Below are 27,740 nucleotides of genomic sequence, written 5' to 3' on the forward strand. Positions count from 1 at the left end.
TGCATCATTTGAATTAAAAAAAAAAAAAAAAGCAGTGATTCTCTCATTATCTCAAGAGTGAAAATTTACTGCCCTGTTTTCAGGGGTTGCCGCGGGAGATCCCACGGGGTCCCTGTGCCCGCTCCGCGGCCCACCCCGTCCTGCCGGCTTCAGCACGTGTGCCCCGTCCCAGCCGTGGAGCTGGAGCAGCTCCCCTGCTCAGGCACCCAGTGCCCCTCTCTGAACCCCTCCTTCCCGCAGCGTGGCCAGCTCTGCTCCTCGTGTGGAAGTTCTCGGAGGCCCCAAAGCAGTGGCTGTGCAGCCTTGTAGGCGCGCCTTGTCTGCGGGGTGCGGGGCCCGTGCGTCGCTCATCCGTGTGGCCCTGTGCCCAGGAGAAGGCCTGGATGCCCATCCGTGAGTGACGGGGTGGGTGGCTGGTGGGAGGAGCCCCGAGCCTGACCTCCTGGGGAAGCGGAGCTTCTGACTCGGTTCCTGAGTCCTTGTGGGGATTCGCTGCTGGGGAAGCTGAACTCACATAGTGTCCAGATGAACCGTGAGCCGCTGCCCAGTCGCGGCCGGGCAGACGCCCAGGAGCCCCTCCCTGGGTGCGGGCTTTCTGTATGTGCGTGTTTGGGGCTGGAGGCCTGCGTGAGTTCTGCTCCCTCTCCTCATTGGGGGACAGGTGCTGGGCGCTGGGTTGCCGAGCCAGAGCCGTCCTCTGCCCCCTTCCCAGAGCTCAGAGCCCCAGAAGGTCCCTTTAACGCTGAGAACACAGCGGGCAAGAGGCAAGGAGGCGAACATTCCACGGGCCCACCCAGCCTGGCCGCCCTTGCTGGTCAAAACCGGTAAAAAGGAGAGGGGTGGAAATTGTAACGAGAAGGAACCGTCAGCGCCGAGACGCAGATTTTTCCTGTGAGAAGGGATTTAGGAGACCCTGAGGTTTTCTTGCGGAGGAACGTGAGAATGGAAGCAGTTGAGCTGGGGAGAGAAAAAAAAAGCCCATAAATTCCATTTAAATAACTTTCCCTAAAATATAAATCATGAGGTTACGTAAAGTCGTCTTGATGTCATTATGTTAATGTTGATAAATTGTCACTGTCAGGTGTGTGTGCCTGAAGGCCTCGAGGCTCTGAAACACGGAATAATCAAAAAGCTAATTAATCGCAACCAGGCCACTTTCCTAACTAACTGAGAACAGGTGCAATGTAGAAATAATGCCCTGTCCTCCAAGTAGAGTACAGTACACAAAAGACAAGGAGCTGAATCACAAGCCGTAGAAACCGAAGAGGCAAATAGAGGAGACTGCTTTCCAAGGCTGCGTAACGTCTCCAAGTGTATTTGGGGGAGAACGGCAGAGACGGGCCATCTCGGAGGCCAGGCCCCAAGCAGGCCTTTTCTCTGTCCTCCTTTATTAAACTCATCCTCTTGGGGCCTCTTGAGGCCACTGAGTCTTGACTCAAACCCTGGTCGTATGAAATGTTTCTTCCCGCTTTGAGACACCTTCAGGTCTGGTAGGCGAGTCTTTCATTCCTCCCACTGCCTGCGGAGAACCCCCAGATAGCAGACGGACAGCTTCGGGGGCCTGTACCCTGACAGCAGAGACCCCTCCCCGTGCGTGCATGTTTGTTAATCAGAACATTTTGAGGAGGTTCACATCAGCAGGTTACAAACTCGACTAGTATCCATGAGGACTAGGGTTCGATCCCTGGCCTCGCTCCATGGGTTAAGGATCTGGCGCTGCTGTGAGCTGTGGTGTAGGTCACAGACAGGGCTCAGATCCTGCATGGCTGTGGCTGTGGTGAAGGCCAGCAGTGGCAGCTCTGATTTGTCCTCTGGCCTGGGAACGTCCATATGCCTCAGGTGTATCCCTAAAAAGAAAAAAAAAGAAAAAAAAAGGACATTTTGCATGTTGGTTCAACAAGTTTCAGATCTCAGAGCAGGAGAGCTAGGAGAGACCCTGGCTGATTGCTTTGGTGGATCCAGCCCCGCCTTCTCTGCACCTGTCCCTCTCAGCCACACAGTGATGCAGCCGCAGCAGACACTGAGCGGGGGCTATTCTTCTTCAGCACTCCCGTTCCCAGAGTCGGAAACCCAACTACAGCAGAAAAGGGATGCCGATTACTTAGATAAATGGCAGGTCTGCCAGGTGGCCTGGCCTCTGATAGAGCTGATCCAGGTCACACAGCTAATTAGAGGCAGAGCCAGTACTCGAATCTTCTCCTGGTCCTCTGGCTCCTGGGCAATTCTTTTCCCATTATGTGGTGCTACCTTCACGGTACCTCAGTCAATTTCAGCAGAATGAAAGCAAAGTGGAACCAGAAAAGCACGTCTCTTCCCCGGGGTCCGTCATGGGTTGTTCTGATTCTGCCTCTCAAGACCTGCACTGTTCACGTTGCTGAAGGGAACTGGCGGAGCTCGAGGAAACCATTGCCCCGTCCTTGCTTTCTTCCAGTTTGTGTCCTCAGCTAAGGTAGGTGCTTTGTCCAGCGGTCACGTGTCCCTCCATTTCTGCTACACGCGTTGCTTAGCATATCCTAGGTTACAGGGGCTGCGCTGGGCTTTAGGGTCCAAGTGTGGAGACACTGACAGTTCAACCAGGAGGCCCAGGAAGTGCGCACAGCTTCATCTTCCATTCTTTTTTTTTTAATTAAAAACTTTTTTATTGAAGTATAGCTGATTTACAATATTGTGTTGGTACAGGAAAGTGATTCAGTTATGAGCGCGTATGCACATATATATTCTGCTTCAGATTTTTTCCCCTTATAGGTTATTACAAAACATTGAGTATTGTCCCCTGTGCTATTCCTGTTGAGTTGGGTTTTTTTTAATTTTTTTTATTATAGTTGATTTACAATATTTTTTCTTTTAATCAGTGCCTATGAGTAGGGTTAAAGCATGTAGGAGGTGCCAGGAGCCATGCTGGGCATGTCGCTGGTGGGCATAAAAGAATGGAACCTGTGTGGAAAGTGCACATGGCTTGCGTGGCAGAAGTCCCACATCCGAGGGTGGGAGGGGAGACCAGGGACAGTCACCGGTGGCCAGGCTCCCGACACAGTGGGGACCCCGTACAGCTGTGACACCAGAGAGCCTCGTGGCGCCGTTTCCATTCCAGGAGCTCCAGGTGCAGTGAGTGTGGGGGTCCGAGGGGGTGGGACTGCAGGTGGAAGGGGTGGTTCCCCATTCAGACGACAGCAGCGCTGCAAGGCTGATGTGGTTGGCCGGAGCGAAGCTGGATTCTGGACGGGATCTCGAGGTCGGCATCCGCCAGCCTTGGTGACTCGCTGAACTGGGGAGGGAAGCAGGGAACCGAGGCAGGACAGACCCTAGCATCTGGATGATCCATGAGATCCTTACCGAGGTCGAAACTCTGCGAAAAGGGGCGGAATTGTGTTCACGACACGTTCCTGTTACCCAGAGCAGTGTCTGCTGCACAGGAAATGCTCAATAAGTTTTTTTTGTTTGTTTTTTGTTTGCCTTTTTGGCCACCCCACGGCATATGGAGTTCGTGGGCTAGGGATCACATTCCAGCTGTGGCTGTGACTAAGCCACAGCTGCAGCAATGCCAGATCCTTAACCCACTGTGCCTGGCCGGGGATTGAACCTGCATCCCAGCACTCCCAAGATGCCCCTGATCCCATTGCACCACAGTGGGAACTCCTCAATAAGTATTTTTTGGGTGAATACCTCAATATGACAAAACAGTCAGTGCAAGATTTTATGAAAGTGCTGGAATGGAATTCATCCCAGCTCAGGTGGTGGAAAGCCCCCCTGAAGCAGTGCGTTTGGCCTGCCGTGGACGACTGGGGGCGGGCAGCCGCAGAAGAGCAGCTAGAACTTTGCGCTTGATGCTGAAACTCCGTCCAGAGCCCCCTTTGCTCCAGATGCCGCCCCAGCACCCCCACGCCTGGCCTCGCCGCCACCTTCCCTCCCGGGAGCCTCCTCAGTGTGTCTGGGGAGGACCGGCTGCCAGGCTGAGGAGGAGCGTGTCTGTCCGTCTGCCGCGCTGTGGGGTTGAACCCGCCTGTGTCAGCGTCCCTCTGCCAGAGAAAGAAACCAGCGCTGAGCCCTTGGGGCTTATTGCTGCTTCAGCTGCCACTTAGGACCAATTGGGGTCCCTCCAGGTCTCCAGGATGGGGACGGCTTTATAAGCTGTTGCAAATGCTAAGAATCAAGAAGTGAATTCTGTGAGGTGTATTTTAGATTTAAACAAAATCTGCTGCAGGTCAGATGTGATCTCTCAGCTCTTCCTTTGGTTCCCTCTCCTCCCGCGTCACACCGTCAGGATGCTTAAGGAAAACACAATAGGAAAAAATGAAAATGAAAGCAGAAACCAATATAGGATACAGTGACTCTAGGAATGTCCCAGATATGTTTCGGTTTTTAGAAAATTCTGTGTATTTCCTGCTGTAGAGCCCTGGGAACCATATCTGGTCACTCACGAGGGAGGAGCGTAATGTGAGGAAAAGAAGGTGCACGTGTCTGTGTGACTGGGTCACCTTGCTGTACAGTAGCAAACCGACAGAGCACCGTAAACCAGCTATGATGGAAAAGCTAAAAATCATTTAAGAAATAAATAAAAAATAAAAGTCAAGTCCAATCATAAAAAAAGAAAATTCTGTGTATTGCAGATTCACAAATATTCAGCCAAGCTCTTAAATGAATCACAAGTAATCTGCCAACCGTCTAGTTAAAACAAGTTGTGTGAATTATAATGAAACTCTTTCCAACCATGTACACATTTTTAATGGAAGGAAATGACTTCAGAGGAACATTAAAAAGACACAGGTCTTTTTTTTTTCTTTCTTTCTTTCTTTTTTTTTGGCTGCACCCACGGCATATGGAAGTCCCAGGCCAGGGATCAAATTCAAGCTGTAGCTGTGACCTACACCACAGCTTCAGCAATGCCAGATCCTTTAACCTATCGTGCCAGGCTGGAAATCTAACCCTGTACCGCTGCAAAGACAATGCTGGATCCTTAATCCACTGTGCCACAGCAGAAACTCCCAGAAAGACACAAATCTTGATCCTCTGAGAGGCATGGGTGTGCCTTGTATAGTTATTCTGTAATAGACACTGGGGCTTACCTATGTCCATCCATGATTTAGAGAGAGTTGGTAGCAGTTAAAAGTCTAAACCTCTCCGAAAATCTGTTCTCAATGTCGAAAAGTTTTTCGTATGAATTTAAAATTCAGGCATCCAGGGTATTCACCCTCCCGTTGGCTGAAACTATTCTGGCTGAAACACAAGGTAATCAGGCTTTCAGTTTGCAAAATAGCTACGTACTGCTGTGAGCAGCTCTGCCTGGCGAAGAGTATTTTCTTTAAAAGTGGTGCCAACTCTAAACTCTTCCCAAATGTTTCCATACTATTCGATACCGACAGCCCTGATGTACAGTCAGTAGAGTCAGACTGTACACCCTTAATCCTCCCCCAGAGCCTCCTTGACGCTCCAGGATAATGCCGTCCATAGAATTCCTCACGGAATGGTGGCCCGTCTGGAAAGAAGACCGGCGTCCTGGCCTCAGACAGTGACCTTGACTGGTAGAATCAGTTCATGACGGTGCTTATGGCCCGTTTTGGAAAAAGCAGTCGGTGCTAAGATCCCGACTCCGCATTTGATTTTGTCTTTGTGTTTTCTACACTGACAATTTTATGTCTCTGCACCTGATACTTTGCACATCTTCTGCCTGATTATCCTGTTTTCCACTCCATAACCTCTTACATTTCATGTATAGTTTATTATGTCATTTTAAAAATAGTAGCAGAAGCTATTGTAAAGTGGATTTGTATTTAGTACTTGAGAGTAATATTAATTGCATTTGCCATGGTACTCAATTTCAAGGGACAGGGTCTTAGATCTGTAATTTAGTTTTCTGCCAGTTATTATTCAGGGTAATTAAGCATGAGCTCTTGCCACTGAAAAGCAGCCTCACCATCTCTCTGTTTCAGCACCACTGGAGTTGATTTCTTCCTCTCATGGGGGCTGACCCCTCCCTCCATGTGGTAGCTGGGCAGAGCAGACCCCTTCCAGCCTGTGACGATGCCTCCCCATTGCTGGCTCTAGGGTCAGAGGAGCGGAGCATGGAGGTGGCACACCCCGTCTTAAATGCCTCCGCCTCGAGGTGACATGTGCCGCTCCCACGCATTTCATTGGCCAGAACTGGTCACATGGCCCCGTGGCATTGTGGCAGAGCTAGCGTGTTCTCTGCCTCGAATGAAAATGCACACGCTGCCTCAAATGAAGCCTGCAGCAGTCACAACAACAGACAGCTAGTTTTCCATTGTGCAAGTTGTCTCTCATTTTAAATGGATTTTAATGACATTTTATTTGATGATTGCAAATAGTTGACAGAGCCCCCCAAGCAGAGCGCTCTCCTGGAAAACCGTAGGGACCTGGGCATGTGGTTTTGGTGCCGATTCTGCCTTCGTGAGTTGCGTCAGTTTGTACTCGCCATTTCAATTCTTACACCTGTTTTCTCTTCGTATGTAAAAAAACTAGATCACGCTCGGATCCCTTTAACTTCAGAATTTAAATTTCTTTATTCCACTCACGCTGTACCTCAGGCATAATGTTTTCATAAGCAGGCTCTGCACCGAAAGAGAACCTGGGAAAGGATTGAGTACATTTGCCGTCTGCCTCTGCACTCTTTTTTGTTAACCAAGAATATAAAATGCTCCCTCAGGAACCTGGAATTTAAATGTGCAACTCTGACTGCAGTGGTGCCTGCGCTGCTCTTTTTAATTCAGTGAAGATTTGTCTGTCCCTATGTACGGGCATTTTGCAGGGTGCTTGGGAGATGAAAACAAGCAGATAGGAGCTAGTGCCCTAGCCTCGGGCACGGACGTGTAGCTGGGTGGGTTCAGGGTGCTTTGGGAAGTGACAGGGTGGCGTGTACAAGCCGTTGGTGGAATACTCGTCCATCCTTGGCATTGACTGGGAGCAGGGAAGGGCTCTCTGAGCTGAATCTTAAAAAATGAATGTGTGTAGATTTGGAAAAAAGAACAAGGGCGTAAAATGCATCAAGCATCTTGCTGATGCGAGAGGCTACTGGCCACCACGATGGCCACTGGCCACGCGTAGCTGTCGTGCACTTGGAAGGTGGCTTGTTCAAACCAAGATTCTCCCACGTGTGAGATATACACCACTTTTCAAGTACCCGGTTCAAAACAGGACTATAAGTTTTCTCAGTATTTTAAAAAACATGGATTACGTGGTGAGCTGCATATTTCGGACCTGTTGGGTTAATAAATTTGTTGACGTCATTGATGTCACCGACTTCTTCTTCCCTTGTCAGTGCGGCTGCTGGAAAACGCAGAGCTGCCCACGTGGCTCGCCTCACATGTCCATCGAATGAGGTGTTCCAGGGCGTAACCTGCGAAGGAAGGTGTGACAGGAGTTGATGGCGCAGAGGGTGGCAGGGATCGGAGAGTCTGGGGTGCTGGTCTCTCATCAGCTTAGCCTTTAACTGTTTAAACTGGAGAACTTGAAAAAGCAGCGTCATGGTCGTGTGTGCGTTTTCGGTAGCTCGGGGCCATGCGGGGATGGTTCTGTGTCGGGCAGGAGGACAGAGGCTGGGATTCTGGCCTGAAGGCCGTTGCCTTCCAGTAGGAGGTTGAACCAGGGCCACGGCAGTAACGGTGGGGGTGGGAGTTGGAATTTTGGAGCGAGGGGTCAAGGGTGGCTCTTGTGTCTTGGGTGGTTGGTGGGCAGCTGTGTCGCAGACTGAGGCTTTCAGTTTGGGAGAAGCAGGCTGTGCATTGGGGCGTGAGCTCAGGTTTGGGGATGTTGCTCTGTCGTGGTTGTGGCTCCTTTGGAAGACTTGGGGAAGGTGTGTGTGAAGCTCTGGCCAGAGGTGTGGCCAGAGAAAGAGGTTTGTCCCATGGAGCCAAGCCAGGAGATGTGTCTCTAATGCAGCTGCCGTCTGTCCCAGGTAGGCTTTCTTTTCCCCTATCCTCCCAAAGACCATCTGATGCTCTGAGCCCAGCCCCCGTGTAAGTTTAAAAAATAATGACACTGGAGTTCCCACTGTGGCACAGCAGGTTAAGGATCTGGCGCTGTCACGGCAGTGGCTCGGGTTGCTGCTGTAGCGTGGATTTGACACCCCTGGCTCCGGAACTTGCCTAGGCCACGGGTGTGGCTAAAGAAAAGAAACAGAATAAGAATGAATCCCATTGTGTTATCAAATTGAGTTGTCTGGTTTTTGATACCATCATGGCGCTTATTCTATCATGTCTCACTGGATTGTCCGGGTGTGTTTTAATGTTGAGCTTCATCGATGAAGTGGGTGAATTGTCTGTTCATAGTTTTCTTGTGTTACTTTGAATAGGCAAATGCCATAAGAGATAATTCAGGACTTCCCGTCATGGCTCAGTGGAAGCGAACCTGAGCAGTCTCCATGAGGATGCAGGTTTGATCCCTGGCCTCACTCAGTGAGTTAAGGATCTGGTGTTGCTGTGGCTGTGGTGTAGGCCAGCAGTTCCAGCTCTGATTTGACCCCTAGCCTGGGAACCTCCTTATGCCCCAGGTGCAGCCCTAAAAAGAGAAAAAGAAAGAAAAAGGAAAAAAAGAAAAAAAAAAGAAGTAATTCAATCTCAGAAGCCTTAGCCTGAACCATGAGTAACTTCCTTAAAATTCAGTTTTGCTCCATGTCAAGTAGAGTGACTGAGATTGGGGTCTCCCTGCCAAGCAGTCCTGGCCGGTCCCCCCAATGCCAGGCTGTTAGCAGCTTTCAGTGGAGGTGGCTGACAGTTCCTCTTGACCAAAGACAGAATTCTGCTGCACCCAACGGTACCAGAACCTGAGGAGTATACAGTTGGGTCAGAGGTGAAGCGTCGTGCTGGTTTGGTGGTGCTGGTGATGGTTTTAAGAATGCTTTTATTTCAGGTTTGTAAGGTCTGAAGGCAGGCATTTCAGAGGAGGCTGTGGTTGTAGCTGGTGTCTGCGTTCTTGGTTCTGGCTTTTGCTGGGGACAGCGACATCCAGGTCAGAGCTGCTCCGGGAGAGCAGTACTCAGGTCTCTGCTTTCTTAGGCCAAGCTGGCGTAGTTACGGCTTTCTATTTCGCAGTGTGAAACGGAAGTGACCTGTCTGTCCCTGTCCTTAAAGGGCATGTATAAAAAATTGTCATTAAGAAAAAACTCAAGCGCTCTTCAAAGTGTAGAGAATAACATCACTGATGACCCTGTTCAGATCACCAGCTCAGGAAAGAAGACATCACGATGCAGCTGAAGCCCCGGGCAGCGTGTGAATCCCGCCCCCTTTGTGCACCTCCCTGCAGGCAGTTTTATGGTCAGACTGCCGGGTTCATAGGTTGATGAGTGAAAAATGATGAAGCCATAGTTTTCAAATTATCTTTGGGCTTCCTGAAAATCAATATCACGTGGAGGATACGTTTGCCCAGAAATAGAGCCCCCAAAGGAAGTAAAATACTGATTAAAAATTCATGATGTATTTATGAAAATGAGAAAATATCGACCGATAGGTATGTTACTGAAGCAGAATATCTGGAGCATCCCGTTGGCTTCTGATTGGTCAGCGAATGATGGATTTGGCTGCTTCCCTCAAGGGAGTCGGGGTAGGCTTATTTTTGACAAGTGCTATTTAACAACAAGAGTGATGGCCACGTACCTGCTTCTTTCCTGATAAAATCATACCCTGGATGAGCTGGAGTTCTTAGGAGGTTTTTTTTGGTTGTTGCTTTTTAAATATTCTTAGGCATTCTTAGAAATCCTTTCTTTCCTTTGGTCATTATTTTTGTTTTTCTATTTTTTAAATTTTATTATTATTATTATTATTTTTCTTTTCTATGGCCGTACCCGCAGCATATGGAGGTTCCCAGGCTAGGGGTCCAATCAGAGCTACAGCCACCGCTGGCCTACACCACAGCCACAGCAACGCCCGATCTAAGCCGCGTCTGCGACCTACACCACAGCTCATGGCAACGCCGGATTCTCAACCCACTGAGTGAGGCCAGGGACCGAACCTGAAACCTCACGGTTCCTGGTCAGATTTGTTTCCACTGGGCCATGATGGGAACTCCTGTTTTTCTCTTTTAGTTGCTTTTTTTTTTTTTTTTTTTTTTATCTTATAAGTTTCCGAAGTGACTGGATCCTGGAGGCTTGAAGAAGGTCTTGGTGACTTCTTTGCATCTTTTACCTAAGAGTTGCGTTTTGGTGTCAATAGACAGCAGGGAACTTCCTGTTGATCAACATTCAGCGACGTCCAGTATTTGGAAAGCGAGGGTGTTTGGCAGTGAAGTGGAGAAGCAGTGCGCTTATCTGGTGCTGATCTTGGCACAGTTTCCGGAGGGAGGCATGGTCTCTGCTCCCCATTCTCCCGCTGGTGCTGCAGGCGGTGTTGGCCTGCACACAGGCGGTGGAGAACGTGTGCCAGTCCTTTTCTTCTCTTTCCTTTCCTTTCTTTCTTTCTTTCTTTCTTTTTCTTTCTTTCTTTCTTTCTTTCTTTCTTTCTTTCTTTCTTTCTTTCTTTCTTTCTTCTTTATTCTTTCTTCTTTCGGCTGTATTCTTTCTCTCTCTCTCTCTCTCTCTCTCCTTCCTTCCTTCCTTCCTTCCTTCCTTCCTTCCTTCCTTCCTTCCTTCCTTCCTTCCTTCCTTTCTTCCTTTCTTTCTTTCTTTCTTTCTTGGCTGCACCCATAGCATACAGAAATTCCGGGGCCAGGGAGGGAACCTTTGCCCCAGCAGTGACAACGCCGGACCCTTAACCCACCAGACCACCGGGGAACTCCCAATTCCTTTTATTTTCTTGCTGTAATAGAAAGCCCCTGCTTGACAAAGAATTATAAAACTAAGAAAGCTCTTCTAGGTGTTCCCACCAAGACCTGAGGCTCCTGTAGGGCATAGAACTAACCAGAATTCTGACACAGGCAAGACCTGGTGCTTGTCCATCGTAATTATAGAAGCATCCAGAACTCATGATCACGCAGCCTCTCTGGGTCACCTGTTTACCTGTTTAGTGCTTCGTCCCTTAGACACTTAGGGATGTTTTTTCCTTATAGTTTAGCCAAATTTTTGTTTACCAAACCTTTGCACAGTGTAGGACCATCATTTTCTTAATAACAATTTATGCATGGTAGACTCCTTCTAAATCTCTTCCACGCTTTATATGAAATGTTTATACTGAGCTAACAAAATGATTCTTATAATTTTTTCTATATACAAGGAAGGCTGTCGTTGATCTGAAGAATTCGGTCCCATCCGAGGTCATGCAGCTCTTTGATGAGCCCAGACTCCTGGCTCGTATCCAGATGTTAGGGCTGGTTGATAGTCAGGATAGGCCAGACTGTGTGGTGCCAACCAAGACGCCCACCCCCACCCCCGCCACCAAGAGCTCAGTAGCTTAGTCCACTGAGTGCATTGCTCAGAGTCCCCCACCCACAGGGATGACATCTGGAGCCTTTGGCGGCCACGGCCCCCTTGGCGGCAGGGAGGAGAGAGCTGGACGGAGCCAGCTGCCCCCTGCTTAGACACCATCAGCCGGAGTGAAGTCACATGACCCCCAGGTCCCCAAAGAGGGTCAGGAGGCATCCTTGCCTCGGTGTCCAGGAAGAAGAGAACGAAGCAGGGTTTGGTTTTCAGAGACCGTCTCCCCCATGGAGACAGTGCTCACTGGCCTGGATGGGCTTGTTGATGGAAGGGGCTGTCTGCGTCGTGGTGCTCACTCCAGCGATTTGGTCTGTCGGACCAACACCCTGTGTTCTAGAAGTCTCATGTGCTTAGAACTGTGGGATTGTGTTTTTAGCTTTGTCAACTGATATCCTATTTTTATCCAGCTCTGTTCCCAGGTCCGTTTAAGTTCCCCTCCATCTGTTTTATCTTATATTCCATAGTCTTGGCCAAAAATGCATTGGATTCTTTGGGAATAAGATGGAGAAATTGGCCACATTTAATCCTCATTCTTCTATTTCTTGGGTCCATTCCCTATCGTTTTTATTCGGTTTAACATGATACGCCACTCTAATTTGGGTCATGGGTGAAATATTTAAATATTTCAAGTATTGATTTGGTCCCTGGTGGCAGAAGGGGGCAAGAACTGGTAAGAAGCACAAAGGGGGAGATGTGAAGGAGGCCATTTGGATGACGGGAGGGGACAGGGAAGTTCAAGTTAAACATTTACAATGTTGCATCCAGTGAGCTGGACGCAGGAGATGAAAACTCCTAAAACAGTTGGATTTTCACACCACTGTCTTCAGCAAGTTCTGTCTAATCATTTGTCCTCATTCCGAGTGAAGGTTCAAGCAGAGCCCAGAGCTTTCCTGGTTGGTTTTCAGCACCGTCCAGGCTAATGGCAAAGCTTCCCCCTTCCCTCCAACGTAAAGCAGGAGAAGGCCCAAGACAGGAAAGCCCGCGGATATGTAACCCAGTGAATGTTAGACTCCTGGAGCAAGCGCAGGAAGGAAGCAGACGCCTTTGTGAGCTACTCCTCCTGATTTGTTTCCTTCTTGGAAAGGGCAGAAAATATGTCCAGAGCTGTGAAACAACCCAATTAATATCTATGCAAAGAGACAAAATGATAATCTCGTCCAGCTTCGCGTGTGGACAGGTGAAACTGACGCGCCGCGTGGACAGGTGCAGCGGGAGGGGAGACGCTGGGGAGCGGAGTTTATTTGGGAGTTTCCATCAGCCAAGAGCTGCTTCTCAGCTGTTTTCCCTCTGGGGGCGGGATGCAGTTTGATTTCTAGTTTATTTTAAATGTCATCTTTTAATTATATTTTGGATAATGATGAAGAGAGAAGCAATTTGGTCGTGCGAGTAAATCTTAAAAGGCTCAGTGGCTCCTTTATCTGCTGCCGAAAACAACTCCCACCAGGAAAGAGGGTTTCATTAATTGTCATTACTTGGGAATTATGGAATTAGAACAGCTGACGTTCCTTTTATCATTCAGATATTTAAGTGACAGTGGCAGTACTTACTCTAAATTAAGTTCCCTTCATGGTTAAAAAATAACAGTGTGACAAGCAGCAGAGCACTATTAACTTTTATTTTGGAAATCCATTTTTCTAATGGAGATATGAAAGCATATTTTTTTAGACTACGAGGCACAAAGTCTTCTTCCTTGGTTCTGCAACAGAAAGGAACAGGTGAGGACAGCCACCTTCATATTCAGGAGTTTTAGCGAGGGATTAAAGCATTTAGAAGGAACCTTGGCGGTTTTCCTATCCTCTACACTAAGAAGGACGAGAATGTTCTTCCATGGCGCTTTCCCCGGGCAGCTGGGCGCTGGGCCACGTTACCCTCCCAAGTGGAAGGTGGCCCTAGATGTCTGGGTTTCGCGGTCAGTGGCGATGGGGCAATAAAAGCCAGAGGCGTCTGTTGACAGGACTGTGTTGACCTGCCAGCTGGATTCCAGCACTGGCATCTCATCATGAAAGGACATCAGGCAGCCTCGAACTGAGGAACATTCCAAAATATCAGTGTCTTGCCACACCAAGAAAGGCCAAGGAGCTGCCCCAGGCTGAGACTGAAAGCGTGGTCCCCAAATGCCACGCTGTCATCCTAGGCTGGATCCTGTTCTGGAGGAAAGATGCTGCAGAGACATTCCTGGGAAACTGACAGAAAGGGAATCTGAGCTGTTGATGAGAGAAGAGGGTCACTGCGATACATGAAGCTGCCAGAATTTGAGAACCGGACCTGTAAGAGAATCGTTTTTAGGAAATACACACAGAAGTCCTAAGGGATGAAGGTGCATGGTGTAAGCAGCCTCATAAATGGCTTAGCAGAGTAGTATGATACACATCATATATATTCATATAGTTAGAGATATGCACGTGTGACATAATGAAAATAGCAACACGTAGCCACAGCCATACCCTTTGGATGGAGGGAAATCTTTGGGAGAGTCTTTAGGTTTTTGGTGGTGTGCTTGCTCTCCGGTGGGTAGCGCCTGCCTTCTGCTGGGCTCAGCTAAGGCGGAGGTTCTGCGCGACCCCCATGGGGCTCATGGGAGGGAAACGGAAAACAGCGTCGCTAATTCTCAGCCCGTGAAATCAAGACTCTGACCCCACGTGGTGTTGTTCCCCCTTTATGGGTGATGACCTTCAGAAGTTCCATGACCCTCGGTGACCATGCGTGTCTCTGACTTGTTGGCACCACCGGTTTCACTTGCCCTCTCACGGGAGCACCTGGGCTGGGACGTGCTTGTCATTTGCTTCCCTGCGGAAGTTTCCTAACTCAGGTGGTGCGACTGTGCTCCGGGGATGTCTGGTTACTGCCCACGGGCCGACTGCTGCTCTCCTGGCTGTTGGATGTTGGGGGGACGACGTGGCTGAGCTGTGTTAGGGCTGTCTTATCAGGGGGCACTCCCCCGGCTCTGGTCAGAGTTGAAGTCGTGCTTCGCCTTGGCAGGGCCCGCATCACATTGCTTGGTCTTTCTGTACCTTGGCGATGCACCTCTGCAGCGTCCTTTGGTTTAGTTTTTCTGAAATCCCCCATGTGGCGCGCAATCCATTGGCCCAGATTTAGGGTGTACATAACCTTGTTAAGATCCTAATTTCCATGGCTGGTGCCATCAAGGCTCAGACCCTGTCTTCACGTCTCCCACTGACGCGTGATTCTTAGATTTTAGAGAAGGCAACTTGAGACCCAGATAAAAGCTGAGATGCATAATTAGTCTGGAGTCCTGAGAGATTGTATGCATTAAAATGACCACTGTGTCCCCAACAGGGCCTGTCTTACAAATAGCTCTGTCTGCTCCCCTCCCTGTTCTTGGCTGCATCAGGTTTTGTGCATTTGGGATCGAGAAGCAGAAACCATAGACTGATGTAAGCCACACAGACTTCAGTGGTTCATCTCCAAGACTAAGAAGGCCTCATGTCTGGGGTGCAGAGCTGGCTTTGAGAGGTCTGGGCTCTTTGCACTTGAGCTCTGTGCCTTCCTCTTTTCATCCACCAGCTGGCGGCCTCCTGGTTACAAAACCGCTGCTGCCCCTCCAGGCATCGCATCCTCGTGGGATGGTATTGAGTGCGAGATGGAGGGCGGGAAGGATTCCGGAGGACCTTCCCTGAGAGGAAGCTCTCACCTCTGAGCATCCCAGCAGACTTCCCCTGACATCGCCATGGCCACGCCTCCCTTCCAGGGACCAGTCAGGGCAAAGTAAGGGTCCCTTCCCGGCAGTAGGTACACTGTGGCCCAAACTGCAGAGAGGGTGATGTGGCTCTTGAGAAGGCAGCTGACAGTGCCCATCACACCCAGAGGAGAGGCTCAGGGAGCAGAAGGATGCAGATTTGTAGGACATAGATCCCTGAGGGCAACTGGAGGCGCTGTAAGGGGAATTCTGACTGGCCAAGACCGTTGGGGATTGCTGCATGTGTAAGGGGAATTCTGACTGGCCAAGACGTTGGGGATTGCTGCATGTGTAAGGGGAATTCTGACTGGCCAAGACCGTTGGGGATTGCTCCACGTGTAAGGGGAATTCTGACTGGCCAAGACCGTTGGGGATTGCTCCATGTGTAAGGGGAATTCTGACTGGCCAAGACCGTTGGGGATTGCTCCACGTGTAAGGGGAATTCTGACTGGCCAAGACCGTTGGGGATTGCTCCATGTGTAAGGGGAATTCTGACTGGCCAAGACCGTTGGCGATTGCTCCATGTGCTGTTGATTGGCATATGCACCAGAAATTGTTGCCTCCTTCATTAAAACCAAAATCTAGGAACTGAAAAGGAAAGAGGATGTTCCAAAGTGAGTTATTTAATGAGTGTTAAGGTTTTCTTGTCGATTAGGATGCAGCCCAGCCCAGACTGTGTTGAGGACCACTGTTTGCACGGCCTGCAGGATCTGAACGCGGTCTGCTCCACACCACGAAAGGCTCTTTTGAGAGCGGTCTGCCTTTGGATCGTGTGAAGGACGCATTGACAGAAGTGTGGGGCCACAGATAGATGCGATTAGAGAAAGTTTTCAGGCAGGAGATCGATCTTTACAGCTTGAAAAGTCAATCATTCGGTGACACGTCTCTGAGGAAACAGTTCAGGGATTGTAGCTGGAAAGCGGGGGATCAAGGGCTAAGTCCGTGGTGGGAAGGGAAGAAACAAGAATTTATGTAGCTGCGTGGCCTTCCCAGGCCTGCCTGGATGTGCAGTGTGGTGCTGGCGCGCTGAGGGGCTTCTGTCCCCGAGGGGCTGTCATCATAACGATGGTCAAGGAAGTGCAGCCTTCGTCCAGGGCCGCTGCCGAACACTTAGCCCCGTCAGCCCACTGCCCAGGTCTGTGTGGCATGGGTCAAACCCACTGTGAAAGGCATGTTTGGAGCCATGGAGCCCCACCTTCAGAAGAGTCCTTATGCAAATCATTTTACGAGCTTTCATGGAATAAAGACAAAGTCTATCAGGCAACTGGCAGTTACAGAGCAGAAAAAGCACACAGACAGAAGTGGGACTCTCTGATGCTTTGAAATGCTTTGAACACAGTCTCTCTACGTTACTGTTCGAACGTGAATCTGGAGAAACATTAGATGCATATTTGAAGTCAAAAACCCATACACTTGGGCCCCTGTGTCTGTGTGATCTTGCTTAAATGGCTTTTATTTTTTAAACATAGCTAATAATGCCAGCCTGACATCCCCATACGGTCACTGTGAGATCAAAATCAAGAGAAGCAAGGTGAGGTGCTTTGTAATCGGGAAGGTGCTATAAAATATGAATGCTAGGGGCTGGATCGTTTCGCTGTTTCTTGTCACAATTATTTTGGGACCGTGTCAGTTCACCGAGTCAAAGAATTACCAGAAATCAGCCCCTATTGACAGGGAAGGAAAAAATATACTTCATATAATTCAAATATTTTTTTTCAGTGCATCATGGTTTAGGTTTTAATTTGACCCTTGGCTTTGCAACAAAGCAGCCAATGCGAGGAAGCCTCAGGGTGCAGGGTTTAGTCCGTAGGGAAGAATATGAGCTGGAAGTGGGGAAGGTAGAAACAGAAGCACTGCGGAAGCCCCAGGCCTGGCAAACAGCCGCCTTGCCAGCTGGGCCCGGATGCAGGAGGCTTGGGTGAGGGGTGAGGCAGGTGGGGTGAGGGGACAGAGTATTCAGTTTTCCTGTTGTTTCTTTTTTGTGTGTCCCAATTCTGTCCTTTCTGAGATGTCTTCTCAGAAACGGCATCTCTGCTGTCCCCTCATAACAAGATAGATACAGTCTTATGGGCACAAACTGAGCAAAAGTCACTGCTTGCACTGAAAACGTCGAATACAAACTTCTTCCTAATAGGACCCGTTTAAATGAAGCCAGTACGTTAAAAAGTGGAAAAATCTCTGAACTTGGCCTTCCCGGCCGTTCACTCATTTCCTTGTGATGCCTGAGCCCTGGTGAGTGCCGGGCACTGTCCCAGCTCCTCCAGCTGTGCTAGTGATGAAAACCAGCCCGGGCCCTGGCCCCGTGGGTCCAGCTCTAGCAGCAGAGCCTGACGATAAACAGCACATAAAATAAATACGCAGAGTGGTGGCGTCTTAGGAGATGATATTCTCGGAAGAAAACAGCAGAGGAGGGGATTCACTGCTGAAAATCTTTCTAAGGAAGTCAGCCTATATATAAACCCAGCATGATGGGAGGGAAGAGTCCAGAGATGGGAACATTTAAAAATGGGGTGGTGGCAGGGGAAATCCTAGTGCCTCCCATCTAAAATATTCTGTTTAGCTGAAGTTGTGTCTTTACAGTCAGTTTTCTGCTCCAGGGACTCTGGTTTACTGGGACCCTCTGGTATTGGAATGCAGGAAAAAAAAGGAAAAGCCCAAGACAGTGTTAGCCCGTGAGCACTGGCAACAAATTACAGCTGAAGAGTGCCAGAGCCCTGAAAATTAGACCTGCCTTAAGTGTCTAGTTATTTATGGCTCCCTTTCTTCCATAAAGATCTTGAAGTGCTGTGTGAGTGTATATACAGGAGGATAAAAGAAGTAGCTGAGATAATGAGGACAAAGAGGAGATGGGGATAAGAAAATAAAACTGGGGCCAGAGCCACACTGAGAAATGGACCCGTGTAGGGCGACCCATAGGGATGACTCGAAGCTGCCCTGGGGCCGAAGTAAGGAGTGAATGAGGATCAGGTGTGACACTGAAATAGTCCAGTTGTTCAGGAGAAAGCAGCTTTTTCTCTTCCCACTTTCTGAGCCCTGAGATGAGTTGATTTCATGGAGACTCGAGGGAAGACCTGGTGATCAGCATCCCTGTGGCAAGGAGATCCTGACACCTCACGCCTGCAGTGGGCTTATAGCACAAGGCAGGGGTCCAGTTCAGAAGAAGCAAGTCTAGAAGGGACCAAAACAAAGCATTTCCAAAGTGAAATGGGGTCCGGCTCGGCACGTAGATGCCTTTCCTTGCAGCCCTCCGTGGCTTTTCGAGAAGAACAGTTGTGGGCATCAGAGGTGGTGGACAGTGGCAGGAAGCTTGGGGCCAGCTGCTCCCTCCCCCTCATGAAGGTCTAGTCCTTGACCTTCAGCACACGAGGTGGCTGGGATTTCAGGTACTGATGGGATGGCCCCCTCGCTGCCCTGAGCCTGGAGCCCCTCCAGCCCGCCTCACGGACGGCCAGGTGGGGCTGAGGCCCTCCAGTCACGCACACCAGGGGTTTCTGTGAACTGTGATCTTCCCAAATGCAGGTATGGGTTCCTTTTGAAATATATTCCTGAGATGTTTTATATAGATAATATGCCATCTACAAATAAAGACAGTTTTGCTCTTTCTTCACAAGCGATTAAGTTTTTTTTGGTTTTTGGGTTTTTTTTTTGTTTTTGTTTTTTTGTTTTTTTTGCTTTTTGGGGCTGAACCTGTGGCATATGGAGGCTCCCAGGCTAGGGGTCGAATCGGAGCTACAGCTGCCGGCCTACACCCCAGACGCAGCAACGCTGGAGCCTTAACCCACAGAGCGAGGCCAGGGATCAAGCCCGCAACCTCCTGGTTACTAGTCAGTTTCATTTCTGCTGTGCCACTCGGGAACTCCAGGGTGTTTTTGTTGTTCCTTTTTTTACAGCTAGGAACTCAGGCTGATAGAGGTGGACACACAGGTACTGAGAGTGGACACCCTCGTCTTCAGCCTGATCCTGAGGGCAAAGCAACCAGCCTTTCACATTCAGTGGAACATTAGCTGCTTTTTTAAAAAATTGTGTCTTTTATCAGATTGAAGAAGCTCCCTATGTTCCTCATTTGCTAAGAGTTTTTATGATGAATGGATGTTGAGTTTTGCCAGTCGCTTTTTCTTTCTAATCTGCTTATTGAGTGAATTACATTATTGACTTTCGTATGTTGAGCTAACCTTGCATTCCTGGGATAAATCTGGTTGTGAGGTAACATCCTTTTATGTATGGCTGGATTCCATTGGTTAATATTTTGTTACAGTTTTTTGGTTTTTGTTCTTCGCTGTTCGTGATGCATACGGAATGCTCTTAAATCTGCCTCACTCACAAGCCTGCTGTCGGGGCTAGGATGACTGGAAAGCTAGGTTCACCTGGGATCCTTCCCTGGCGTGCGGGGGAGGGGGGGCCTCCACAAGGCCTCTCCATGCTGCTGCTGCTTGGAGCTTGGCAGCTGGGTCCCAAGACAGAATGTTCTGGAAGGAGAATCCTGAGAGGGAGTGACTGGAGGGTGATCGCTCCAAGAACCTGCAAGTTAGCTGGGTGGCTTTTTCTGCTGTAACCTTGGGAAGTCACACAGCATCATTTCCCTGTAGTCTATTGGTTGAAGCAGGTGCAACCCATTGGGATTCAAGGGGAAGGGTCTTCAGGAATTTACGGTTGTTTTTTGAAACCCCCACAGTGATGACACTGATTTTCCAGTGTCATATGAAAAATGTGCTGGCTTTCATAGAAAGAAAGACCATTTCAGGCGGTAAGGAGGACGTAGAGATCCAGTCTTACTAATTGTGATTTTCCTGAAGGCCTGGTACCTGTGTGACGAAGGAGTGCTTTGTTCTTATAACCTCTCAGAAGTAAACAGAATTAGTGTATTTTCTCTAGTCATGCAAAGTCTTACTTGAAAAGTTCCTTCTCACTCTTTCTAATATTCACTAGTGTAGCATCCGCATTGTCCTCCACCTGTCAGGTCTCTCCCACCCCCTCCCCACTCCTAAAAAAAAAAAAAATAAAAAAATAAAAGAGCACCCAGATACATACAACAAATATTAACAGACATAAAGGGAGATATTGATGAGAATACAATCATAGTAGGAGACCTTAATACCCCCCTCACATCAATGGACAGATCCTCTAGACAGAAAACCAATAAAGCAACAGAGATCCTAAAGGAAACAATAGAAAAGTTAGACTTAATTGATATCTTCAGGACACTACATCCAAAAAAAGCAGAATACACATTCTTCTCAAATGCTCATGGAACATTCTCAAGAATCGACCACATATTGGGACACAAAGCGAATCTCAATAAATTTAGGAGCATAGAAATTATCTCAAGTATCTTCTCTGACCACAATGCCGTGAAATTAGAAATGAACCATGGGAAAAGGAAAGAGAAAAAAACCTACTGCATGGAGACTAAACAACATGCTACTAAAAAACCAATGGGTAATGAGGAAATCAAGAAGGAAATTAAAAACTACCTTGAAACAAATGATAATGAAGACACAACCGCTCAACATCTATGGGATGCTGCGAAAGCAGTGCTCAGAGGGAAATTTATAGCAATACAGGCCTTTCTCAAAAAAGAAGAAAGATCCCAAATGGACAACTTAACCCTCCACCTAAATGAATTAGAAAAAGAACAAAAAAGTCCTAAAGTCAGCAGAAGGAAGGAACTTATAAAGATCAAAGAAGAAATCAATAAAATACTCAAAAAAACAATAGAGAAAATTAATAAAACCAAGAGCTGGTTCTTTGAAAAAGTAAACAAAATTGACAAACCCCTGGCCAGACTCACTAAAAAGAGGAGAGAAAGAACCCAAATAACCAAAATTATAAATGAAAAAGGAGAAATCACAATGGATACAGCAGAAATACAAAAAAACATAAGAGACTACTATGAACAACTATACGGCAACAAGTTTGACAATCTGGAAGAAATGGACAATTTTATAGAATCTTACAGCCTGCCAAAACTGAATCAAGTAGAAACAGACCAACTGAACAGACCGATCACTAGAAAGGAAATTGAAGAGGTCATAAAATCACTCCCTACAAATAAAAGTCCAGGGCCAGATGGCTTCACAGGTGAATTTTATCAAACATATAAAGAGGAATTGGTGCCCATCCTCCTTAAACTCTTTCAAAAGGTTGAAGAAGAAGGAATACTCCCAAAGACATTCTATGATGCCACCATCACCCTCATTCCAAAACCAGACAGAGATACCACCAAAAAAGAAAACTATCGCCCAATATCATTGATGAATATAGATGCAAAAATTCTCAACAAAATCTTAGCCAACCGAATCCAACAACATACCAAAAAAATTACACACCATGACCAGGTTGGGTTCATCCCAGGTTCACAAGGATGGTTCAGCATACGCAAATCAATCAGCATCATACACCACATTAACAAAAAAAAAAAGTCAAAAATCATATGATCATCTCAATAGACGCAGAAAAAGCATTTGACAAAGTCCAACATCCATTCATGATCAAGACCCTCGCCAAAGTGGGTATAGAGGGAACATTCCTGAATATAATCAAAGCCATTTATGAGAAACCCACAGCAAATATAATACTCAATGGGGAAAAACTGAAAGCCTTCTCACTCCAATCTGGAACAAGACAGGGATGCCCACTCTCACCACTGCTCTTCAACATAGTTTTGGAAGTCCTAGCCACAGCAATTAGACAAACAAAAGAAATAAAAGGCATCCATATAGGAAGAGATAAAACTGTCACTGTATGCAGATGACATGATACTATACATAGAAAACCCTAAGGACTCAACCCCAAAACTACTTGAACTGATTAATAAATTCAGCAAAGTAGCAGGATATAAGATTAACATTCAGAAGTCAGTTGCATTTCTGTACACCAGCAATGAAATATTAGAAAAGGAATACAAAAATATAATACCTTTTAAAATTGCACCTCACAAAATCAAATACCTCGGAATACACCTGACCAAGGAGGTAAAGGACCTATATGCCGAGAACTATAAAACTTTCATCAAAGAAATCAAAGAAGATGTAAAGAAATGGAAAGATATTCCATGTTCCTGGAGTGGGAAAATCAATATTGTAAAAATGGCCATACTACCCAAAGCAATCTACAGATTCAATGCAATCCCTATCAAATTACCCAGGACATTTTTCACAGAACTAGAACAAACAATCCAAACATTTATATGGAACAACAAAAGACCCAGAATCGCCAGAGCAATCCTGAGAAACAAAAACCAAGCAGGAGGCATCACTCTCCCAGACTTCAAGAAATACTACAAAGCCACAGTCATCAAAACAGTGTGGTACTGGTATCAAAACAGACAGACAGACCAATGGAACAGAATAGAGAATCCGGAAATAAACCCTGACACCTATGGTCAATTCATCTTTGACAAGGGAGGCAAGAACATCAAATGGGAAAAAGAAAGTCTATTCAGCAAGCATTGCTGGGAAACCTGGACAGCTGCATGCAAAGCAATGAAACTAGAACACACCCTCACACCATGCACAAAAATAAACTCCAAATGGCTGAAAGACTTAAATATACGACAGGACACCATCAAAGTCCTAGAAGAGAACATAGGCAAAACACTCTCTGACATCAACATCATGAATATTTTCTCAGGTCAGTCTCCCAAAGCAATAGAAATCAGAGCAAAAATAAACCCATGGGACCTCATCAAACTGAAAAGCTTTTGCACAGCAAAGGAAACCAAAAAGAAAACAAAAAGACAATTTACAGAATGGGAGAAAATACTTTCAAATGATGCAACTGACAAGGGCTTAATCTCTAGAATATATAAACAACTTATACAAACCAACAGCAAAAAAGCCAATCAATCAATGGAAAAATGGGCAAAAGACCTGAATAGACATTTCTCCAAAGAAGATATACAGATGGCCAGCAAACACATGAAAAAATGCTCAACATCGCTGATTATAAGAGAAATGCAAATCAAAACTACCATGAGATACCACCTCACACCAGTCAGAATGGCCATCATTAATAAATCCAGAAATAACAAGTGCTGGAGGGGGTGTGGAGAAAAGGGAACCCTCCTGCACTGTTGGTGGGAATGTAAGCTGGTACAGCCACTATGGAGAACAGTTTGGAGATACCTTAGAAATCTATACATAGAACTTCCATATGACCCCGCAATCCCACTCTTGGGCATCTATCGGGACAAAACTCTACTTAAAAGAGACACGTGCACCCGCCTGTTCATTGCAGCACTATTCACAATAGCCAAGACATGGAAACAACCCAAATGTCCACCGACAGATGATTGGATTCGGAAGAGATGGTATATATACACAATGGAATACTACTCAGCCATAAAAAAAGAATGACATAATGCCATTTGCAGCAACATGGATGGAGCTAGAGAATCTCATACTGAGTGAAATGAGCCAGAAAGACAAAGACAAATACCATATGATATCACTTATAACTGGAATCTAATATCCAGCACAAATGAACATCTCCTTAGAAAAGAAAATCATGGACTTGGAGAAGAGACTTGTGGCTGCCTGATGGGAGGGGGAGGGGGAGCGAGTGGGAGGGATCGGGAGCTTGGGCTTATCAGATACAACTTAGAATAGATTTGCAAGGAGATCCTGCTGAATAGCATTGAGAACTTTGTCTAGATACTCATGTTGCAACAGAAGAAAGGGTGGGGGAAAAATGTAATTGTAATGTATACATGTAAGGATAACCTGACCCCCTTGCTGTACAGTGGGAAAATTAAAAAAAAAAAAAAAAAGCGACTGCTGCTTTTCTTTTACACTTGATCTTAGCCAGAAGGCCAAGAAGCGAAACGCTGCTTTTCTTTTATAACCATAACATTCCATTGTGTGGACATGGTGGGGTTTTCAACCAGCTCCTATTAATGGACCCTTGAACTACGTACAGTCTTTTGTTATAAATAATATTCCAACAAATAGCCTTATACATTCATAACTTCCCATAAGTAGACGTTCTAGGTGCTAAGGTGACACGATGGCACACGTGCATCCTCGGTTCTGAGAGCAGCTGTTATGTGACACTTGTGGGGTCAGTGGGTTTCAGAGGTTCCCAACGCACCCGCCCTGGGCGGGGCACCTCCTCTCTGTGGGAGAGAGGGCTTGGTTTCCCTCGGCTTTGCCATCAGGTATGGGATGAAATGTTCTTATTTTTGCCAATCCGGTAAGTCCGAAATGGAACTTCATGCGTCTTCATCTTGTGTTTTTCTTAAGTGAGCTTCTCATCTCATTCTCTTTCCTTTTCTGTGGACATCTTCACGTTCATCCGTCTGAAAACGTAGATGGTCGCTCTTTTCCTTAGCTGTCGTCAGGGGCTCTGTGTTATTCTGGTTTCGCTCTAGCAAAATTTCAGAGGCCGGGAAGAACATGAGCATGATGGGTGTGTAAGGAGCAAAAAACTGCTGAATGTAAAGGCACATCAGAGAGCCTAGACTTACGGCTCTTTTGGTTATAGATGCTGGGCTCTAGATCTAAACATTTACAATAAAATCTGAAAGATTTAATAATTAAGGGAGAAGCTTAACTCACAAACATTAATATTTCATCTAGTATCTTCATGACTTTTTCTTTGAAAAGATATTTCAGAAACATGCTTTAAAGTTGTTTTTAATTTTTGTACATAACAACCCTCATTTGTATCTATGTTAAGTACTGGTATCATAGTACATATTCATTTCGTCATCGACATTTTCATCATTTCTTATAGTCTGTCCCTTAGTAAACATTTGCTTGTACAGTTATGATTTTTAATGATTACTTTAAATATGCTGTAATTTTTTTTTGTTGTTTTTTTGTCTTTTTAGGGCCACACCTGCAGCATATGGAGGTTCCCAGGCTAGGGGTCAAATCAGAGCTGCAGCCGCCAGCCTGTGCCACAGCCACAGCCACACCAGATCCAAACCACGTCTGTGATCTACACCCCAGCTCACGGCAACACCGGATCCTTAACCCAGTGAGCAAGGCCAGGAATCGAACCTGAGTCCTCATGGATGCTAGTCAGATTCGTTAACCACTGAGCCATGATGGAAACTCCTAAAATAATAGTATAATTTTTAAAGGTCTTCCCTAATTTGGGACATTTAGGTTGTTTTCATGTTTTTACTCTCATACTGCTCTGAACGTTTTTGTTTTTGTTTTTGTTTTCCTTTCTCTTTTTTTTTTCTTTTTAAAGCCAGCATATGGAAATTCCTAGGCTAGGGGTTGAATTGGAGGTGCAGTTGCTAGCCTATACCAAAGCCACAGCAACACCAGATCCAAGCCACATCTGTGACCTACACCCCTGCTCATGGCAACGTCAGATCCTTAACCCTCTGAGCGAGGCCAGGGATCGAACCTGCCTCCTCACGGATCCTAGTCCGGTTCGTTTCTGCTAAACCACAGTGGGAACTCCCCCCCCCCACTTTTTTTTTTCTTCTGTTGAATTATTTCCTTGGGATAAATTCCTAATGAAGTCAGAAAGATAAAGAATTTGAGCACTATTATGGACCTTTGCAGGTATTGCCGTGATGTTTTCAGAATTCATATAGGAACGTGTAGTGTGACCAGCAATTACTAAGGGTGCTGGAACCACTCCACCAGGACCAGGCAATGCCACTTAAAGAGAAAATTCTTCTTCTAGTACAACACATCACGCTTGTATTAATTTTCCTGTTTTTAATTTAGTCACCAGCCTTTTTTTGTGGTTTTCACGCATCAGTACAAATTACTCTCTCAGGCGGGTCACGTGGTTGGGGCTGTGCACCCCGTTTCCCACTGTGTGGTTCAGTCCATCCTGTCCACCGCCACCCCTCCCACCCCCGCCCGAGAGATCCTCTTTTTCAAGACACAGGTGCGCCCAGCCTGGCCCCGCCACGTGCTCTGCTTCCAGGCGCGTCTTCCCTCCGATGCCGCCTCATTCTCTCTTCTCTATCTTTGCCTGTTTGTGATCTCATTTAGAGTATTCTTTTTTTTTTTTTTTGGTCTTTTTGCTATTTCTTTGGGCCACTCCCTCGGCATATGGAGGTTCCCAGGCTAGGGGTCGAATCGGAGCTGTAGCCACCGGCCTACGCCAGAGCCACAGCAACGCGGGATCCGAGCCGCGTCTGCAACCTACACCACAGCTCACGGCAACGCCGGATCGTTAACCCACTGAGCAAGGGCAGGGACCGAACCCGCAACCTCATGGTTCCTAGTCGGATTCGTGAACCACTGCGCCACGACGGGAACTCCTGGAGTATTTTTTTTAACCCTTCGTCTTTTAAACAAATCATTCCATGAGCCTCATACTTCATGGCTTCTGCCGTCATCGTGGTTGCTTGTATAAATGACGGTCGTGGCAGCACCTGGCTGGTGGCGGGTGCACCCTACAAGCTTGCCCGCCTGTGTGATGTTTCCAGAATCCACCGCTAACCCACCCCCCCCACCCCCCGCCACCACTCCCCCCCTTTGCTAGTGGAATTGGCCCTTCAGTCTGGAGCGGCCTCTCAACGTCCTCCACCCTTCGGGGCAGCATTTGTTTCCTTTTATTGGGTAACTGATTCACCTCGTACTTAGTGGCTTAACACAGCACGGCGTTGTCGCGTGTCGCGACCTCCAGGAGTCAGGAGTCTGGCGCGCACTCGGGGTGGGCCCCTGCCCAGGGCTGAGACAGGTTGAGATCAGGGTGTCTCCGGACCTGGTTCCCTCTGATGCTAGGGGTCCTGCCTTCTCTTGTTCAGGCTGTGGGGAGAACCCATTTCCTCGCGATCCTGAGAGTGAGCTTCCCGCTTTCCTGCTACCTCCTGGGGCCTCACTTGGCTCCTGGGGGCCGCCCTCCAGTCCTGGCCTCACTCGACTGTCTCTCTTCCCATTGGCTCACTTCTCCTCGCCAGTAGGAGACTCTCGGGGGTTCACTGAGATGGACTCATATAAAGTGACCTCGCCCCAGTGGTGAAATCTACTCCGGGTCCTCTGACTCCTGGTTGGGGGTGGGGGTGACACAGGGCCTTGCGCTGGAGTGGCCATCCTGAGCATCCTGCTCGTCTTCCAGGGTCCATTGAAATGATGCTCTTTTGTGGGCCCTTCTGGGTACCAGAGCCGCTCCCGTGCCTTCTTCCCCTGCAGTTTCTACTTTCTGTTTCCGTGTTGTGTAAATAAGCCTGAGACTTCAGGGCGTTGCTGTGGTCTGAACAGCACACTCACCTCTGGCAGGGCGGTGGCAGGCAGGCAGGTGTCACCTGGGCGGTCTTGTGCTCCCTGTGTGTTAACGGGGCAGCTCTTACTAAGAGTAAGAGTGTGTTTTTATGAAATCGAGGGTTCTTGGAGGCTGGACACGCCGTTTCTGGCTGTTCACGGTCCACCATGCATGATTTGAACAGAGACTGTCTTTTCTCTCCTGTCTGTAACCTTGACATAGTGGCTGAGTGTTGGAACGAGGGCCAGCGTGGGTTACAGGAAAGCCTCCAAGGCAGGAAGCCGGGCTCAGGAAGCCTGGGGTTCGAGCAGAAATGAAAGGCAGTAGTGGAGAAGCAGACTCCAGAGTGTCTCGGCGAGGGAGGCGCAGGGTGTGCCATCCAGGTCCCCTAGAGCTCCTGGACCCCTCCTGTAGGCCTTGCCTTGGGACATGCTGGCCGATGGCCCTGGCTGGGGTCAGGGGTGGAATGTACCTGTGGACCCTCCTGCTTTTAAAAAAAAAATCATT

At 47.6% G+C, this 27,740-nt stretch overlaps 1 protein-coding gene across 11 annotated transcripts in view; it reads left to right on the plus strand.

Annotated features, from left to right (window-relative positions):
* Positions 1-27,740, plus strand: part of FARS2 (phenylalanyl-tRNA synthetase 2, mitochondrial) — a 369,093-nt gene that overhangs the window by 182,496 nt on the left and 158,857 nt on the right. The gene's annotated exons all lie outside the window — the stretch shown is intronic.

This window comes from Phacochoerus africanus, chromosome 9 (genome assembly GCF_016906955.1).
Source record: "Phacochoerus africanus isolate WHEZ1 chromosome 9, ROS_Pafr_v1, whole genome shotgun sequence".
NCBI lineage: Eukaryota > Metazoa > Chordata > Mammalia > Artiodactyla > Suidae > Phacochoerus > Phacochoerus africanus.